At 36.7% G+C, this 19,741-nt stretch overlaps 1 long non-coding RNA gene across 3 annotated transcripts in view; it reads right to left on the bottom strand.

The window, feature by feature from the left end:
• Positions 1–19,741, bottom strand: part of LOC118164384 — a 43,588-nt gene that overhangs the window by 23,492 nt on the left and 355 nt on the right. The window contains exons 2-4 of one of the 3 annotated variants that reach the window (XR_004749471.1): positions 19,125–19,380; positions 10,380–10,879; positions 4,573–4,708 (exon numbers count right to left, since the gene is read on the bottom strand). This is a non-coding gene — a long non-coding RNA (uncharacterized LOC118164384). Of the gene's footprint in view, positions 1–4,572; positions 4,709–10,379; positions 10,880–19,124; positions 19,697–19,741 lie in introns of those variants that run through there. The other 2 variants (XR_004749468.1, XR_004749470.1) reach the window with 2 other exon arrangements.

Raw genomic sequence — 19,741 nt, 5'->3', positions numbered from 1 at the left:
CACTTTTCAGCCAACCTGGCAGCTTCCTACCTGCAGAAAATGGTACAGTCCTCTGCAGTTAGCATGGACCTTGCTACCTTGCTTCTGTCACCCCCAAAGCCTTTAACAAAGCTTTTAGTCTACCCAAGACCTGCAGGATCATAATTAACTGCTGTACGTGTCACTGCTTCCTATTCCTTTTCTCTCACCCTTGTGCCTGCTCAGATGCTCTCTAGAAAAGGTCCAAACTTCCTATGGAGGTAGTCCACAAGGCCCATTCATTTTGAATTAATATAAATGTAATTTTGAACAACAAGTTACAATGACTGACAGCAAGCAGACAAATGATCTTACAGCAAGCAGACAAAAGTTCTAGGTCATCCAATTTCTTCATAGCACAAGAGTATTCACCATTTCCTTGTTCAGTACACTGGCGGTTTTCTACCCCAAGTTTATCAGTCCAACATACCTCTGCACTGCAGAGCAAAGATAGCATCTAATTCTGCAACATTGCAGGAACAGTCAGGGGCTGCAATATTCATTTGTACAACTGCTGTTCTCTAAAGAATGGTGCCCAGCAGCCTAGAGCACTTAAAGAATCATTGGTATCATTGCTACAAAAATTGTTTGAGACACAAATTAAGAAAAACTGAAATTTGAACCTATATTCAAACTGTTTATCTGTGTATTTGTTTGATTGTTTAAATTTAGTACTGCCAACAATCTTTACCAGGCTGGTTTCATAAAGGGAGTTTGAAGTTATTGATTTTAAATGGGCATTATTGGATCTCATAGGAGTAATGAAAAAAAGATTCTAGGCAGAATTGTTTATCCATTGGTATTCATCTCTTAAAGCTTTCTGTATTCTGTGATAATGTGACCTTTGTATTTTCTATTGACCACCAGACTTGTATTCAACATAATACTGTATTTAAATATTAATGTATTAATTCATATAACTGTACTAGATGTTACCTTTTTGTTCCATTTTAATCTTAACTTATACTAGAAAGTTTAGATTTGAAAGAAATGTGAAATATGTCCTTGAAAACTTGTAACTAGATCTTATAAATATTACAAAAACAATAATTTTGCATCAGTATGGTGAACAAGTAGCAAAGTGCCTGAAGAATATAAATTGAATGTTCTCTGGAAGAATCGGTAAAGGTTAAAATTCATCATTTTAACTGATAGGCTTTCTTTGGGAAATAACTAATGCAGTGAATACAAAATACTATGGTAATTTTGTGTTTCTTCTCAGTATTTATTTTTTTGATTGAAAAACAATAATAAACCATATCTTTTTTTTCCCCATTCATTCTGGAATTAAAGTTTGCTATGATGCTTGTCTTCATACACAATTGATAGTTTTTCCACTTTAAATAGAAATGTTTTATCTGAATGGAGTGAACACTTCTGACCATTTCAGGAAAGGCGCTGTGACTTAGATCTTTTTAGGAAAAGACCTAGACAGGGTATGGAGACTGGTTGCTAAAAACCACATTTACTATCACAGTTTCCATAGTGATTTTCAGACTATAACAGGCTGGAGGCTAAACTAGAAAAATAGGCATAAATACAATTCATGCTAGAAATAACAGCAGTATTTAGAAGCATCTGTTTGTCCTAGTCACTGCACCAATACCAATAGACAATACCTTTTATCTGCAAGGTATTACTAAGTGAAGTAGAAAGGTATTGCCATCTTTCTATAATTAAGAAATTGAACTACAAAGAAATTAAATTACATTTTTTTTTCCACAGTCACATAGGAAGACTGGCACAAATGAACCCATGTCAGTTGAGCTTTGGTCCAGGATTAAACTGGACTTCAGTTTTCCATCAAGTATCTTTACATTCTTTAGCTGTTATTTAAACTTCAGATTAACTTCCAGTGCTGACAGCTTGAAGCTGACTTCTATGTAAACTAGGTATCCGTTTGGGAAGATTAGCTAATTCCAAGTATCAGGATATCATAGAATATATATGATACCTGATACCATATGATATATAGACCTAAGTATTAAGGTAATATTATTAAATATTATTTAAATATTATTAAAGTAATATTAAGTATTAAATTAAGTAATATTGTTTCTTTCTACAATGTCAATACATCTGTCTACAGAAGACCCTCAGTACTGTGCACTTTGTTCTTTTAGGTTGCAAAACAGGTTTTTAGTTGCTTTGCCAAATTTAGGACTACTATTATGATTGCTCTGCAGTAAAACAGGGCATACAGGGTCCAGATTTGTACTTAACATTGCTGGCACTCTGACTACCACTAATTCAAACATTCACAGGCTTTCTCCATTAGGTAATCATTGCCCACCTTGACTGTCAGGCATTCTGTAATCCCCAACAAACTCTGTGGTAGACAGACCCAACAGCTTGTCACAGAGCACCATTTTGATAGGCTAAAAAAGGAGCTGCAGACACTTGCATCTAAACTCCATGTGCAGAGTTTGTACAGTAGCACTGGAGGTTATGGACTGATTTTGCTTTTTTAATTCACCTTCAGACAGATGTATTCCCCCAGCTCAAATCCCTTAAAAGTTCACCGCAAAAGGCACAATGACTCTGAGTGTATGTTTGTATGAAGTTCAACCTTAATCTTTACATGAGCTAGGAATTATTCCTGCTTTCTTTATATCTTAGTCCCACCCCCCATCTCTCTCTCTCCCCCCCCCCCCTCCCCCCCTTTCTTTTTTCTCCTTTCTGCAGGCTATTCAGATAAGGATTTTCATTGTCACTGTTCCCACTTTACTCTGAATAAGTTGAGTCTATGGAAAAACAAAACATATAAAAGAATGACTTGCAAACACTGATGGCACCATTGGACTTGAATTTAAAGCTATCACACAAGGACACTGTTAACATTCATCCTTCTCTCTGTAGGCCGACAAATTAAAATATTACTTGAAGTCTTGGATCAGTTTCTGCTACAGCATTACAGCATTTCATTTTGATTGATGTCCTCTATTAATATCAGTGATGCTAGTTAGCTTTAAGACACCCCAAAGGGTAGTCAACTAGTTAAAACTCCAAATGAACCTCATGCCAGCTGTTTAGCCCCTTGAAAGTTTTGCTGAGCATTGACAGAAGACCTTATCAATCATTACAATTAAGTACTTTCAGACTGTCCCTTCTAAGGGGAGTCAGTTGAAGTACCATCTGCTATTTTGCTTTTAAAACTCACTGGCCTCCTTTTCTAAGTTTCACTTTTGAAATGATGTTTCTTGTACAGGAGAGCAATGAGCTGATGAAGAAAATTTTTTGTTTTAATAATCAGCAGTTTTTATGATGTTACATAATTTTTGCAGTGCTCAGGGCCTTTTGCAAATCAAAAGGAATCCAACTAAAACAGCAATTAATGTCAAATGACTAGTCACATGCGGCCCCATTTAATTAAAGTTCTAATCTTTGATTAAACCTCCATACACGTTTCTGTGATTGCAAACTGTTGTCTGAAAAGAGAAAGTAATTGGGTACATAATCTATTGTGTCTCCTAACTGACACTTGCTAATTGTCTCAGGAGCAAATGGCAACAATTTTATTAGAAAGTTAAAAAGTATATCTTAAAATTGATTTTCATATTCAATTTTGTTTCCTGAATTATATATTCCTGTATTATACTGTGATGATTTCTTTGTGAATTTATCCTTTCTAGGAGTTTTGTGTTAAGGAATTTATTCTTAGTCTTTCAAAAAAATGCTTTCCTTTAGTAAATACAAAATGGGATTTACTGGTCTGTACATTTAGTGTGTAGTTAATATGTAAAACACTATTCATCTCATTTATTTTTTTTTCCCTAAATATTTACTAATCTGCACAGCAGCCATTGCAAATAAGATTCTATACCCAAACTTGCAAGAAGAAATACAGGAGGAATAAGCCACAACGATGACCTCGACAGGAATTCTAGCTAATTCAGAATTTCATCTGGGGAAAAACTGGCAACTATAACCTTCTTCAGCATTATGGTGAAGGAGCTTATTCCTCTTCCTTTTCCTTTTGAGATCTTCAGGACCAGCAGTACAAACCAGACCGCTGGCCAGGCAAAGAAAACTTGGTCTCACTGAAGTCAGTCGCAAAATAGTTGTTAACTTCAGTGGATGCAAAATTTTAAGGCAACAGTACCTTACTGAAAGGAAGAGCACTTGAGGTGCTCTTGCTTCCTAGGCCTACGGCTAACCAACTCTAGATTTTTTTCTTTTGTCTCAGGCATGATCATTTGCTGTTTACAATTTTTCTGAACTGGAGTTGTGGTACTACAAATATATTGCTATCTCCAGGTAAAATTCCCAGCAGGTATTTGTATTCTTTATGTCTTGCTTTACTAATATTTTTAAAAGCCCTTTGGCATGTTGAATGAAGTACTTCTGGGAAGAATACCACCACTGCCTTTTGAAGAATCTTTCAAAGACACACATAATCCCACAACCCAACTAGTAGGTGAAGTGTGTCTCCAAAAATTTTTTTTTTGGTTATGATGTTTTCAGGTGTGGTTGAGCGTCTCCTCCAGTCAAAATTACCTACTTGGGTGCAATCATTTCTACCTTTCTAGAAAACCCAAACAAATCCAGACTCACCCTAGTACCTGGAATGGTATGCCCATCACATCACAGTGGTTGTTGTGAAGGGGTCCATGTGGGATGTTCTGGGTGCGTTCTAACTGAACTCTAAAGACAATTCCAAGTCCACTGAACAGTATCTATCCTTTTTCACCTGTAATACAAACAAAAAAAAGAAAATAACTGCCTTCTCCGTTTTACAGACAGAAAAATTGTAACACATCAAACCCATTCAAGATCACAGGGCCAATCAGTGTTTAGAGACAGCAAAGTAAACCTGTGTCACTTGCTTTCCATATTGTTGCTCTACTGTCAAAATATAAAAATAGCTATTAATATATGTGTATGTGTACAGACAGATAAAGATAAAGATGATCTAGATAGCTTTTGTGACTTTTACTACAGCAAGTCAGCTGCAGCATGCTGATAGAATAGTAAATAAACACAGCAGAAATCTTCAATACATTTTTTCACATATTCAGCAACTTTCAAATGTCCAAATTTGGACTCTGTTGGCCAAATCATATCTTTTTTTCCCCATCTACAGTATCTTCAGCTATTCATCTCTTTTTTCCTCCCTGCTTCATGCTTTCATTATCACTCATCTGCTGTGATCTCTTAGCAACCGTAACCTTCTTGCCTCAAATCTCCGTCTTCCAGTCCACTCCAAACACTTTGGCCAAGGTTATCTTTCTTGTTCACTACTCTGACTGTGTCATCTCATGTCTCGGTCTCTCAGGTGGTTTTCATGTCTCATTACACTACAAGGTCAAATGTCTCCTCCGCAATTTCAAGGTTTTTCAAGAGTCTGCCTTAGCCTACAAATGAATTTCTCGCTCTTTCCTGGCTTAGTCCCGCCTACTGTGTGCATCCTTAGTTCATGCATAACTTCCTATTTTTTATTTCCCAAAACAGTTTTCAGTGCCTAAAATATTCTCTCTGCTCTATCATGCCAGCCAACCTCACTTTCTTCATTCAGGTCCCATCAAAGGATTCATTACTAAACACCTGCCCATTCACACATCGCACTGTGTAGTTTTGTTCTTTAGTGTTGTGAGTTGGGTAAGTTACAAAGGAACAAACCTGAAGATCCTAGGTGCATGTTAAACACACTGCTCAGCAATCATTTTCCATGTTGCAATTTCTTTCCTTTGTTTTACATTCCGTGCAAATTTGGCTATAATGCTCTGGGGACAGAGTCTTGTTTTGAAAATTCCAGGCATTTGTGAAGTAGCACATATGCCAATGACTTTGAAGAAATTATAATTACAGAACCTCATTTGTTATCTTGCACTACACTGTAAATAAACATATAAAGTAAAATATACATAACCTCACGAAGTAGCATACAAATATATATTTGGATTAAGTAAATAACAAAATTGTCTCCAAATGTTTCTTCCAGATTTATATTCATGCAAAGGAAAAGGAATAGTCTTATTATCTGTGAGTCAGGTATAACTGACAAATTTGATTCCCTGATCAGATTGCCTTTCCTCTCTTTCAAAGATTGACCACAGCCAGGTGATACATATTTAAATCATGACTTGGGCTTTATCATGGACTAAAGCATACTTTTTTTTTTTTTTTTTCCTCCTTAAGACAAGGCCTCTGACAGTCTGCTATAAGCTCCATGACTCTTGAAAAAGTCTTATTCTATAGTTAATTTTGAAATAAATATTGCCTTTCTTTTCTTAAGAAAGAAATAACAGATGAGGTTTATATCAATTACAAATGTTGGGAAAAAGTTGGCACCATTTTGATCTCTCTTTGCTCAAAATTACAATAATTTTAAAAAGGAAATAAAATCTCACAGACAGAACCCTTTATTTGTAGGAGTTCCCTTAGGCAAGGAGCATTTCAGCTTCTTTATCATACAAATCTTTCCCATAACATAATAAAGCAACTGGATTCTATATCAATTTTCAGTTAAATTAATGTCTGTGAATCTTTACCACTGATGACATTATAATATCAGAAGCATCTAAGGGCAATTGCTTTCAGTTTTATTGACAGAAGTAGTGAGAAACAGAAGAAACTTGCAGCAACAAATAAGCAATTCTTCTTTCTTAAGAAAATAGGGTGCATGTGATTTATTTGTTTTAGCTTAGATATGAAAAGAACTAAACAGGGGAAAAAAAGTACAAAAAACAAACAAACAAAACCAATGCCTGGCCACATAAAGTTTGCCTCCTGATTTGCAATTAACTTGATTAATTAGCAGTATGCTTCTTAAACTGTAACACGTAGACGAGTTAAGTGAGAAAAAAAATCCCTTAAAAATTATGTATTTAATGCTGTATGGGAAACAGCAAGCCCCTCCCCAATTTATCAAGGTAATTGAAACAGCAAAAGAGATAAAGATGTGTCATCATAAAGTGATATAAAAATTAATCTCTTTGAGAGCTCAGCATGTTACATTGACCACTGGCTGCCTAAATTCCAGCATGCATTCATGTTATTTGTGACATTCACTCCAAACATCTGGCGACGTAGACTATATAACATATACCAACTCATCTATTTTAAAAATGTTGATAATAGTTTGCTTATTCTTTCTTGGAAATACAGCAACAATGCTAGAAAAATTGACATTTACAATTAAAACCTTTTTACCTTTTAAAATTGATGACACCTGTTAATGTCAGTTGTGATTGTATTGATCCTACTAAAAATATATCAGAGACTCTGCTCTCCACTCTGTGGTGCTAGTGAGTCAGTGTTGATAATAAGTAGGTCTAAATATTTTGATTGAAAGTGTTTCAAAGAAAATTCATAATCCACTCAACAGACTACTCTTTCTTTTGTAGCATATCTCTGAACAAAATTAGAGTAATATTTCAGTGTTGCAGCCTCATATATTTACATACTTAATTTTAAATAAGTTACACTAGCTTTTACTGGGATATTTTACTCCGACTGACATGAAAGAGACCTTTTGATGCATTCATTGCAAACTAAATCATTGTTCTGCTTGCCTATATTAAGCTAAAATAAGTATTTCCAGTATCACAAGGTGTACTCTTACTTCCATGACTATAAATAACAATGTTCTATCTGATTTCAGAAGGATGAAGATAATTCCCCATATTTAAGTCCTTGGTCATCTGCTTCCTAGACTTTCCTTTCTAATGAATTGAACACATTTATTCACTGCAAATTACTCAAAGTTGTTTACTTGACTGCAAATAAACATCATATAATTGGAAATGAATTATTTCATGATTTTGTGAAGTGTTGCATGGGCAGAAGCAATTGTACAGCGATTCTGATGTTTTTACTTCTTCTTTTTTTTTTTTTTTCTTATTTATTTGTGTTTTTAAGATATTTTTAAGATTTTTAAGATATTGGGTCTTAAAGATTAGGATCTGCCAATAGTCATAACTGTTTTTAGCTCATGGGTCTCAGTTTCCATGTTGTGGAACACAGCACTTTTCAATTTTTGTCCCTGTGTAATTTTCAGTGCTGTGGCATTTAGAAAGACTGACAAAACCTCAATATTTGTTTATTCTGTAGGTCAATATTCCAAATAATTGTCCTGACATATTAAAAAAATTAGTTGCATTATTGGTAGCCTTGTCACCAGGTATTTACCCCACAAAAGGGAAGAACATGTTTTTATAATTTTTATCTTTTAAAGTGTCTAGATATGCTTAATATCAGAAAGGACACGCTAAACCCAGTGTTCAGCAAGATAAGAGTTAGGTCTAAGTTATACAATAGATGACTATGAAGTGATTTAATTAATTTTAAATTTATGCCAGTCATAGCAAGTCCCCCAGAGTATTAGTATTTGACTGACTGTTTATTAATCACCTTCTTTTCCTGTTATGTGATCAGATGTGATCAGAACACTAACTATTGTTTTTCATTTTGGTCCATTGACTGGGAAGAGAATGTATATATTGGAGACCATCCACATGTTGTACCCTAAATAATAATACTTAAAAAGAATACTTCCACCAAACAGAATAAAGAGATGAAGTATTAATATGCAAATAAACTTTCTTAGTAGAGGTTTTCTATAATTATTGTTTAGGCCTGCCAGCTGTAAATTGGTGTTTTTTCTTATTTTAAACTGTTTGAACTAGACAGTGTAAACAATTCGGTCTCTTTGTGGTCTTTCAAAATCCTCCTGTGAATCTACTCTATATTTTTTTAAAATTATTATTATTATATAACTTTTATTTTATGCATTTACTGCAGAATAAGTGGCTTTTCAGACATTTGGGCCAAATTCCCAGAGTACTGTAGCCAGCTGCTGTTTGAGACTCTTGCTGTTTACTACGGGACAAATGATAATGCCCCCGTTTGTGAACTTTTTTCCATAAAGTCTGTAAATGAAAGAGCTTGCTATATGAATAATTTAGGAATAGTAACATGATAAAATTTAGAATTCTCCTCACCCATTCGTTAAGAGGGAAAGGGAAAAGGAAAGGGAGAGGGAAAGAGAAATGGATGGAAGTTCTTCGAAGGAAGAACTTGTGTTTCAAACTTAATTAATTAACCAAACTTATCTCCATATCATTTCAGTTGTTTGAGGACTTCATTGAATTTTGCATCATGTGGGACTAAAGATCACAATATGATCAGGTACATGAAGGTTTAAATCTGGCTGTACTTTGATGATCCTTTAGTTGGAATGCACAAGTGCTTGTAAAATTATTGGTGAAAAATTACAAAAACTTGGTAAAATTCTGCATGAGAGCAGAATGAGGATCACACCTGTAATGCCAGAGTGACAATTTATATCTGCAAAAGAAATGTACGCTGTGCTAGCACAATTACAGCCTTTAATAATAAAGACATGGATCAGGAATGCCTCTTTCTCTTACGGAAGAAAATAGCAAGCCAATTTAAAATGTACTTCTTCAGCAGTTTTGTATATGATTATGTATTGTAATAAGAGTGCAATAATATCTGAACTCAGAAATTTTGGTGACCTAATATATTTCATACAGCTTAGGTCCCTGACATCACCCATTAGAAGTGTTTTTATCTTTCTTCTGGTCATATGTGGCCTTCTCTTCTCTGTTATACAGGTTTTTGATGGATATGCAACACTGTGGCATTAGAGTATTTAATATTAATGTAGCAAGAAGTACAAATTAATCTAGTCTAAATTTGTTCTCCCATCATTGCCTCAAAGAAAAAATGTGTTGGAATTAGGTTATTGTTTTGTCTTAATACATTAAAGTTACCTACAAATACATTTTGCTGTGTAGTTGCATTAAAAAAAGCATAGTAAAGAGGACAGCCTTCCATCTAAAGCAGAAACCTGCTGAGGTGTAAAATGGCCATTGTTTCTTGGGGGATTTCATTCCACTGTCTCGGGTTGTGCAGGTGGAAAAAAAAAATGATATGCATTTCACTTGGAAGAAAGAAGCAGCAATAATTATAACAAAGCTTATGCAACTTAACAAGGATTTGATGATGACATGGTACACCTTATTATAGTTGGGATATACACTTAATTACACACTATGTAAAAGATGCTGTATACTACTCAAGGACACTACATGAAATACATTATGTGCTATATAGAGACGACATAAGGAACTGGGTTAGGTGATATTACATCAAGGAAACCACCCCATTGAGTCACAAGGTTCAGAGAGGACCCTCTTGCTTTCTAAACTTGAATGGATGAGGTAAGGAGCCTAGGTGTGGCTGAATCTGATCCTAGTCACAGACATGTCAATGATTTATTTCTAAAGGATTATATGTATTATGCGAGTCCTTTATACTAAGCTAAGATTATAAAGCATGATCACAAAGCACTGTTATAGTACATTAGCATTCTGTTATGTTCCCAATCCACTTACCAACTATCTGTAGTGATAAGGGCCCTCTCAGTCTGCAGAAGTAACCCTGGGAAGAATCCCTGCCCAAGGGGAGATCCTGGCTTGCAGCTCACTGTCATTTCCAGAAAGCTCAGAGGGCTCTCGAGCTGCTCACTATTTATGGTGTAAGATGATTGACTTATGGCCACATTTGCACACAGATATTATTTTCTTCCAAATTTGGCTTGATATGGACTTTCTTCCAAATTTGAACAGCAGTGTGGTTAGGGTGTGGGAGATATGCATTGCTCAGATTAGACCTTGGCTATTTGTCTTCTGTCTCCCCCAAATTCAGGATACAGCCATGGTGACCAGGCACAACCATCATGATTGCCATTGATGGTTATCTTCTCAGATCTGATTCTCTACTTAAGCTGGTGGTGGTGTGTGTGTGTACTGCAGAGTACACTGTCACATGGGTCTCTCCACTTCAGGTGTCAGCTTCTTCTCCAGATAAACTATATTTATAGCAGACTGTTTTACTGCGATGAGAAAAAAAAAAAAAAAAAAAAAAAGTGTCAGTCAACCACAGTCTTCATGAAGGAGAAACACTTGGGCTTTTCAATACCTCCAATCATTAAGCACCTTCAGATAAGGGTGAGATGGGGACCTTGACTGATACACCCCAAGACAGCCTTCGTATTCTCACCCATCTGCCAGGAACACGCATTAGGGAGGAGACGCAGTGCAGCACCTTGTCAGCTAAGCTTCCCCTGCAATGAGGGTACACAGCCTCATCACTGCAGACACAAGGATATAGCCAATACCAGGTCACCCTTCACAATAATGAAATGGCCCATCCTAGCACCCCAGCGGTCCTTTCATGCCCTTGATTTGACATGCAAATTAAGCAGTTAATTGAGAATTAAATTTTACTTCTTTGGTAAAATTCTAAACAACAATTCTCCAAAAAGCAATTAATCTAGGTTTAATAGGAGTTACTGCATGTTAAACAGGAACTAGTTATTAAGACATAAGGAAGTAAAAAGAAAAAGAAAAAAAAAGGGGGGGGATAAAAATCAATTATACAGTTTCTACATCTGAATAAATATATCTAAAATAACTATCCTGTTTTATTAATGTAACTGACTCATTAGATACAAATTAAACATCTGTAGTGTAAACCAAATCTTAATATAAAGTATTACTCATCTTAATACAGTACCCTCCCCTCTACATTAGAGTGGACACTGCTAGCAGAACAGGCAAATGCCAGAAGTTAGACATTTAAATACTTAATGACTGTGCACATTAAATTAAAACTGTCTGCAACATATATTTTGTAGTATTTTATTTGCAATTCAGATGTTATCTCTAAATGTATGTAAAGCTGTTAAACCTGTTAACAATTTAAGATATTATAATAAAACAGAAAATTGTAGCAATTCATTTATGTTAATTTATTGACACTATAAATTCCTCAGGGCAGCAGCCATGAATACACTTTCCTGCATAAAACTAAAAACTACAGATAGAAACATGCAATAGAAATACTAACTAGGATTTGTATTTGCCTGGATTTTTTTTTCTGCTTTTCTTCCTTCCTTTCATCCTTCCTTCCTCTCTCCTTCTTTCTTTTCACCTGTTTTTCTCTATTTTTTATATCATCATTCCAACAGTATGTGCTATTATTTTAAAATTTCCATAGTGATGAGTGATTTTAGGTACTCATTGAAAAGATGCCTTAAAGGTCCTGAGTTCCAGGATATGGGCACTTTGCTATTTTGAAAAGCCAAACCTCTTTAATATCTTTCATAAAGATGCATAAATTCACTATTTTTTTTTTTTCCAGTCTCAAGGATGCAGTATTTCATGTTTTAATTTTAGGATCTGTTTTTGTTTTTTTCAGTATGCTATAGGATTTTTTAAAGGTTAATTTTGCACCTTGGTTATTACATTTAGTTCTGGTGTTTTTTTAGTACTGGATTCTGACTAATCACTTATGACAAGACTGGAAGATAACCGTTTGCCTGCAGAAAGGGGGATGCATAACAGCACCATCCCAGGAGCAATCAGAGAAGGGAATTATGACTTTTAGAAATGTAATTTCATCTCTTGCTTGCCCCTGCCTCTAAGGGGGACACAAACTCCTAATACTCTGAGCCACCAGCCAACTGTCAGGTCAGCTCTTCTCAGACAGCCGATGTGTTGAGGGGATGAAGCCAAAGCCCTGCATGTCCTCAAGCACTGGCTGCCAATGCCCCATCAAGATGGGGATGGGTGGCCCTGTGCAGGCTGCTGTCATCGCTCTCCAGCTTTTGCCATGACCTGCAGTTCCACTAACCCATGCCAGGAAGCAAACCCTCCAGTCTTTATTTTCCTGCACATTGGGGAAAAGAGTGTTTGACAATCTTATTTGGTAAATTACGCCACTGAAACCAGTATTGAGGTCTCAATTTGGTAGTCAAGAATATGAAGCAATCATATACTACTCAGTTATCCAGTTGTAGCTGTCCTGGACACATCAGGCAAAGAACCTGATCTTGTAATGCCTGTGAGCACTTGCATGTTTATTGCAGGTTTGGCCCTCACTGAATCCTTCTCTCCATCAGAAAATGAGAGAGAGCTTCATACAAATAAATGGATTGCGCTGCATTTACAGACATGTCAAGCTTTGAAAACCTCATGCTCTAGACAGCCTTGCATTGCTGCTAATTGGTATGTTTTTCTTTAAAATGTGAAGATTCTAACCTTTTGCTTGACAGATATGTGGGTAAAATGCCACATAACATTTTGAAAGCTCATCTATAGTCTGCTGTTTACGCGTCTTGTTTATGTTGGTGCTCACACAGGAGTACACAAATGAAAAGGGCTAGCAGGAACACAACTGAATGGTTAACTTCAAACAGATGTGTAAACTAGGAAAGAAAGGTTTTCACCTACAGAAAATCTAAAGATGTTATTCACTTTTAAAGGTAACCACACAAACACAACATTTGACTCAGTAGATTTCTTTTATCATTACTTATCCCTAGATGTATCCCTTGACTTTTGGGGTGGTGCTTAGAAGAAGCAGTTTTGTTTTTTTTTTTCCTTTTTTTTCCCCTAATCTTATGAAATTGCTACAAGGAGAGAGTAAATGGGATTCAGTTTCTCTGTAAGATTTAACAACAGAACTGTTTACAGAGTTGCAATCAGTCATGTTTAAAGTAGAGCTACTAACTGCATAACTGAATAAGGGAATACTTTGGAAACAAAAGTGTTGCATAACAGGCAAATTTAGCTTGTAGAATCTTTAGTATGCAATGTATAACAAATTTCATAAACCCTGGGGAGAGTTTGCAATTTTGTTGGTGGGTGCAAAATGCTAACTTAGAAAAACTAAAACAACAAAAATATGGAAATAACTGACAATCAAAGATCTGGGTTAATTTTTTCTTCTTTTTCCAGTAGGAACTTCAAACTTAAACACACAGATTGTTTTGTTCATGCCTATTCTCTGCAGGAAACTAAGAACTGTACTAGAAAACCAGAAGTTTCAATGAAGTTTCATTCCAGCTAGGCAGTAAGGGTAAGAATACCAGAAGAGGTGAATCAGTATGTAGCATTTTAAATTGGAATTATTTTGGAGTCTTCCTCAATTCTCTGCTTCCTGACATAACTTCGAGGTGGCAGCACTGTCTCTGAATTTCCACAAAGACATCGGTCTTTGTCTTTACAAACCAACTGCCGACCCGCCTGCCTGATGCAACAGCATTCAAATCCTAAGCAGTGCTTTGAGAAGAAAGACTTCTTGGCTACTGCCAGTAACTATTAGCTCTGAAGCAACTGTAATACTGAAACACTAAAAAAAAAAAAAAAAAAGAGTGAAAAATAAAAACTTACCATTCCATAAGGAGCAATACCCTGATGATTAAAATCTGGGAAATTGTTTTGAAGAAGAGACCCAAATCTCCTGCAGCTTGAAGGTGTGAAATGTGGGAAGCCTGTGATGTTTCAGTTAAGAAACTTATTGGTTCTGCAGCGCTAGCCAGAGATTCAGCTTGACTCAGCAACAATATCAGCCTGCTCTCAATTATATCAAAACAAAGAAGGTGCAGTTATTTTCTTCCTAAAAGGAGGTGCAGTGACACACCATGCTGAGATTTCAGTGAATTCCAAATTATTATCCGTATTATTAATGTCTCTAGGGACATGTAAGAAACATGAGAAATATCCAGCGGCTTCATCACACTCCATTTGGTCAGAAATCTTGTTTGTTTGGGGATTTTTGTTGTTGTTGTGTTTATAATGAAGAGAGGAGAAACAGATTCTTTCCATACTTAAGCTCACTGCACATAACTTTGAAGTATATGGGGTAGTGTGTATGCTCCATGCCTGAGTTTCATTGGGGTCCCAAAGGACCATGGTCACACTGTATCAATGCCTAATTCTATATGATAATAGAGGTTTCAATATCATGTCTGTTCATCCTGATGTTATTCTCTGTGCGTTCTTTCTTTCCATTCAAGTAACATTTAGATATGTCTTTGAACATTGGTATGCAGAGAAACAATATTCCAAGCAAAATGTCATGTGTTTTCCTTCCTTCAAATTTTGTATTAGTACAGGTAGGTATCTCCAGTTAACTGCTAGCTATTCGCTTTGGCTGTGACAACTGATTTGTTTCATCTACACAATGTATGTCAGTTAGCCAGATCTTAGAGCTGGACTTGCTTCTACCTTTTCCATAAAGTGAGCACTACCAGCACTCCTACAAGGATTTTAAGCTTCAAAGATCAGATTTCACTTCAAAATACAGCTAAATAAATTGTTGTTTCTGTATTCTGTGCTAAATTAGACAAAATTCCTGAAAAGAGAAATGAGAATCCAAGTCCTAAGCCACTTACCCATGGCCTAACGAGTCACCCTTTCTCTAAGTGTTATGAATCTGTTTCTCTCTCCTTTTTTTTTTTTTTTTTTCCCTCCTAGAATAACACAGGTCTAACTGTAAATGTAATATGCCCCAGCAAGACGGAACAAGTAGGTCTTAAATGTTTCAGTGACAATCTGAGGCTTATCCCCTTTTTGCTGCTTCCCTTTCCCTGAAGTGTTTCTAATAGCCCAATGCTCCACTTCAGCAGCTTTTTTGAATTTCTGTCACTTCTTGGCTCCTGCCCTCCATTAGTCCACTAATAACATCTGCTCAAACACTTCTCTTGCCGTTACCTACTACACTGTCAGTTCTTATTCCCCTTCTCAGTAACTATTCTCTCTTCCACATGTCTTGCTGTTTAAATTGACATAAAACTACTTCCATGCAGAGCCACAAAAGTCATCTAATCTATTGTTCTGTTGGTACTTTGAAACAATACTAATAAATGGAAGAAATGTCCTTTTAATCTATGTAAGTTCTGCTACTTTGTCATGATGGGATGAATCAAATCAGTGGAAAGGTTTCTATTGATTTCATTGAGTTTCTGGACAGTAGTTCTCTTACATTTCTCTAGATGCCATATGATTTCTATTTTTTATTGTCATTTCAACTAATTTTCTTAGTACTAAAAGTAAAGTTTGCCACACTCTAACTCCTTGATCACCCTTTTAGTCTTTTTTGAAGATAAACAGATTTTGTAACTTTTAATCCTCACACATAATAACTGATTTTAATGACAGCATATTTTTAACAGTTGATTTACTTCATTTTTAGATTCTGCAAGAACTCTTGATGACTACCATTTAGTTAGATACTTTCTGCTCTTTGAGTATCTCTGTCATGACACCTCAATACACACCCACATCTCATCTTTGTTACTAAAAAGAAAGATGATGAGGAAATATCTTCATTTGCTATGAGTACTACAGTACAGAAATTTATCTGCAATACTGTCTCTTTTATAGCTGACCAACTAATAGGTCCACTCATTTTGTCTTATGGCTTCCCAATTTTGATAAAGCATATGTTTGTTTTTTTAGCAGTCATTTTCATTCTCTGATAGATGGTTTCTTTGTTCCTCAAATTCCTTCCTCTGTTTTTCTAATTTTACTTCTTTCTATTGTTTTCAAGATGATTGGATTTGGGCTTTCCCAATGATACATTTTAGGCTCAAATAACTTAAATATTGAACTTTGACATTTAACTATATTGATCTTTTCCTTGCCTCCCAATTTTCTTTTATTTGTTTAGGGATGTTTGTTCTGAGACTTTTTTGCTAAGTACCCTTCATGCTGAGACTAAATATTTTCATTTGAAAACTTTTGATTGAGGATAATTCTTGTTTATATCCCCCCCCTTTTTTTGGGGGGGGGTTGGGGGGGAGGCTGGGGGATGGGAGTGGGGATAAAGGTTTACCTGTTCTTGCTGAGAATAGAATAATAAACTACTAGATTTTATAATGAACATTCCCCACAAAAAAATATGCACTATGTTCATGTTTTATCAGATTTTTTAAAAAACTTTGTTTTGAGATACGTCCTGTTACTACCTGTTGTTTAGGTTGATGTGAGACTACAGCTTTCAATAAACAAACATTTCAAGTGTTAAAAATAGATTTCCAAAGCATTATTTGATTACTCTATATAAAGATCACTGTTAGGGCTGTTATATTGGACTTTGTTCCTTTGATGAGTTTCTCCAGCACAATGCATTTAATATATTTTCCTTGATCAGCCTGATAGAGTAATAGGAATAGCCATATAGAAGGATTATTTAAGATTTACATTTTGTCTATGTATTAGCCTCTCCACACTACAACTTTCTCACAAAACTGTTAATAAGTATTTTAAAATTCAGTTCATATTTTGTTTCTTTTTTTTCCAATCCATATTTAATACACAATGACATGGTACAGCATATAGGGATCATTGGCCCTCATTGGCATTACCTTCACACATCTTATTTCCGTCTTTTCTATGCGAAAAATACAGCATAGAATTTCCATAGTATAGAAAAATAGTATAGGAAATTATGATGCTACTCTAAGCTATCAAATAGGTAGTGTGTGCTACAAATTTGACAGAAAAAGCATTTTAGACATACTGTAAAATCATTGAACAAATAAAATATTCATTACTTGCACAGGTGGATTAAAATCAATAAATGCCATTTTGTTGCTATAAACTGTCTGATGTAACAAACATCAGCCTGGCTGAGGCACATATTCATATGTAGGAATAGTTTTTTTTACCTGACTTTTTCCAGGTAGGCACCTAAGTCTCTATTGGGATTAAGTGCCACAGTTTTTAAAGATGTCAAGCTGATGTGATTTCCAAGAAATCAGTTTAAATCACTAATAATCATTCCTGAAAATTAGTATTAAAAAATAGGTCTGATGAAGTTAGGACTAAAACACACAGTGAATTGCAGGGTCAAGGGATAAGACCTTCGCTTATGATCATCACCTACAGTCAGTCATAGGTCTGAGGATCTAGTGTTGTGATTCAGAATTTATTTTCCCTCTAAGTATTCTATGCATGTTGTTGGCAAGGTGTTGGTAGGCTGCAAGGTGTTTGAAGAAAAAAAAAAAAAAAAAAAAAAGGCAGAATTTACAAGCAAAGACTCCAGTTACTTGGATAAAGGGTTATATAGTTTTCCCTTTTAATTCAGAGTTCTGAGTACTTGTTTTACAAACTGCAGAGTGCGCCCTCAAATGTATTGACTTCATTGTGGAGTCAGAGTATTTACTGTGCAATGCTGAGTCACATAAAAGAGAAAGGCAGTCACTAGGCTATTGAAAAAAGTGATGGAGATGCTGGCCTCACCCAAAAAGTCAAATACATCTTTTTAAAAAAAAAATATATATATATATATATTTTTAACATAAGCAGACCAAGAGATACACTGCCAGAAACCTATTACACAGTATATGTCACTGTAATACCGAAATTGTTTTATCCTGCTGGTGCTCCACCTGCTCCCTCCTAAAACTAGTTATCGTACACGTACATACGTTAGGCACAAGCGTGCACGCTACATGCCCCAAATGCAGCAGTCTTACTAGCACGCTAGAGGGAGCCATGACATAATTGCAATGACCACTTTTTTTCCCCAGTTAGCAGAACTTGCATAGAAGATACCTGGACATCCTGAGACACCCTGCGGGCTTGGCGTAGGCTACGGAATAAGGAAAGGAAAGCACAGGACTCAAGCTGCGGTGATACGAGGTCTCCTGGTAGCTCAGGGGCTCTGGTGTTAGTCACATTTTAAAAATAGTGCTGCTTTTCATAGGTGACTTTTCCAAATAAGTGACTTGGACGAATACGCCGATTTTCATCAGCCAATCTGAAGCCTGCACTCAGAAAGTGAAGCCCATTTTGTAAACATATCCTTTATTTCGTCTGTCTGTCGCTCTCACGCAGAAAGTTGGCACGCCTGAGAGTAGTGATTTTACGCTGCCACTAATGTATGTATAGTTTATTTATACACCGCATTTTAACACAGCATTAGTTTTACAATGGTTACTAGCAGACTCGTTCTGCATGGCAAACTATCCGTTTCAAAGCTGCAAAGAGGTCTTCAGGACGGGAGATGGGTCTAGAAAGAACACTTATTGGGATTTATACGTTAGTAAGACTTTCTCCAATGCGAATGATGTTTATGGACATAACTCAGAAAGGGATAGAGGTTATCCTATAGAGCAAAGCAGAAAAGCAGCTTCCGTAACCCAATCTCTTAAAAGCCGCTCCTAAAATAATTGTGAGGAGCGTCTTATAATTGCTCCAGAGTTGGTCTCCCACGCCCCCCCCCCCCGGGGGGGGGGGGGGGTGTGTTTTTTTTTGGTTGTGGGCGGGACGATGCACGGGACGGACACGCCCGTCTTTCACAGCTCGCAAATGGCAGCTTCCTTTCGGCACTCCGGCAATCCGAGCTCTCACCTTTCCAGGCTCCGGCCTCCCCCCGCGCGCCAGAGCCCCCCCCCAGCGCCGTGCCGGGGGCGGAGGCGGGCGCGGCGGCCGCGAACCCCGCACCGGGGACTGCCGCCGTGACCGCCCCCCCCCTTCCTTGGGGGGGGTCCCCCGCGCTCTCCCCTGGGATAGGAAGGATGAGACCCACTCGGGGCGGCTCCTGCAAAAACCGGAGCGGGGGGATGCGGGGGTGGCTCCCCATCCATCCACCCGCCCTCCCCTCCCGCAGCCCAGGGCTGTGTGGGTCCCCGAGGAGGGTAGAGGGTGTGGAGGGGTCCAGTAGACCTCCCCGCTCACCTCCCTCGGAGCGATTTGAAGGAGGAGCGCGGCGTGGGTGTCACACCCGATACACACACACACACATACACACACACCCCAGAAAACCTCGCGTCTCCTCTTTTTTTTTTTTTTTTTCCCACCCGTCATCACGGAGTTGTTAATACGTCTTAAAAATAAATAAATAAATAAGAAAATAAAAAATAGAATAAAGAAAAAATAGAATAAAGAAAAAATAGAATAAA

Source organism: Oxyura jamaicensis, chromosome 1, assembly GCF_011077185.1.
Source record: "Oxyura jamaicensis isolate SHBP4307 breed ruddy duck chromosome 1, BPBGC_Ojam_1.0, whole genome shotgun sequence".
NCBI lineage: Eukaryota > Metazoa > Chordata > Aves > Anseriformes > Anatidae > Oxyura > Oxyura jamaicensis.
The sequence above is the reverse complement of the archived record's forward strand: the minus strand, read 5'-3'. Positions and strand labels throughout refer to the sequence as shown.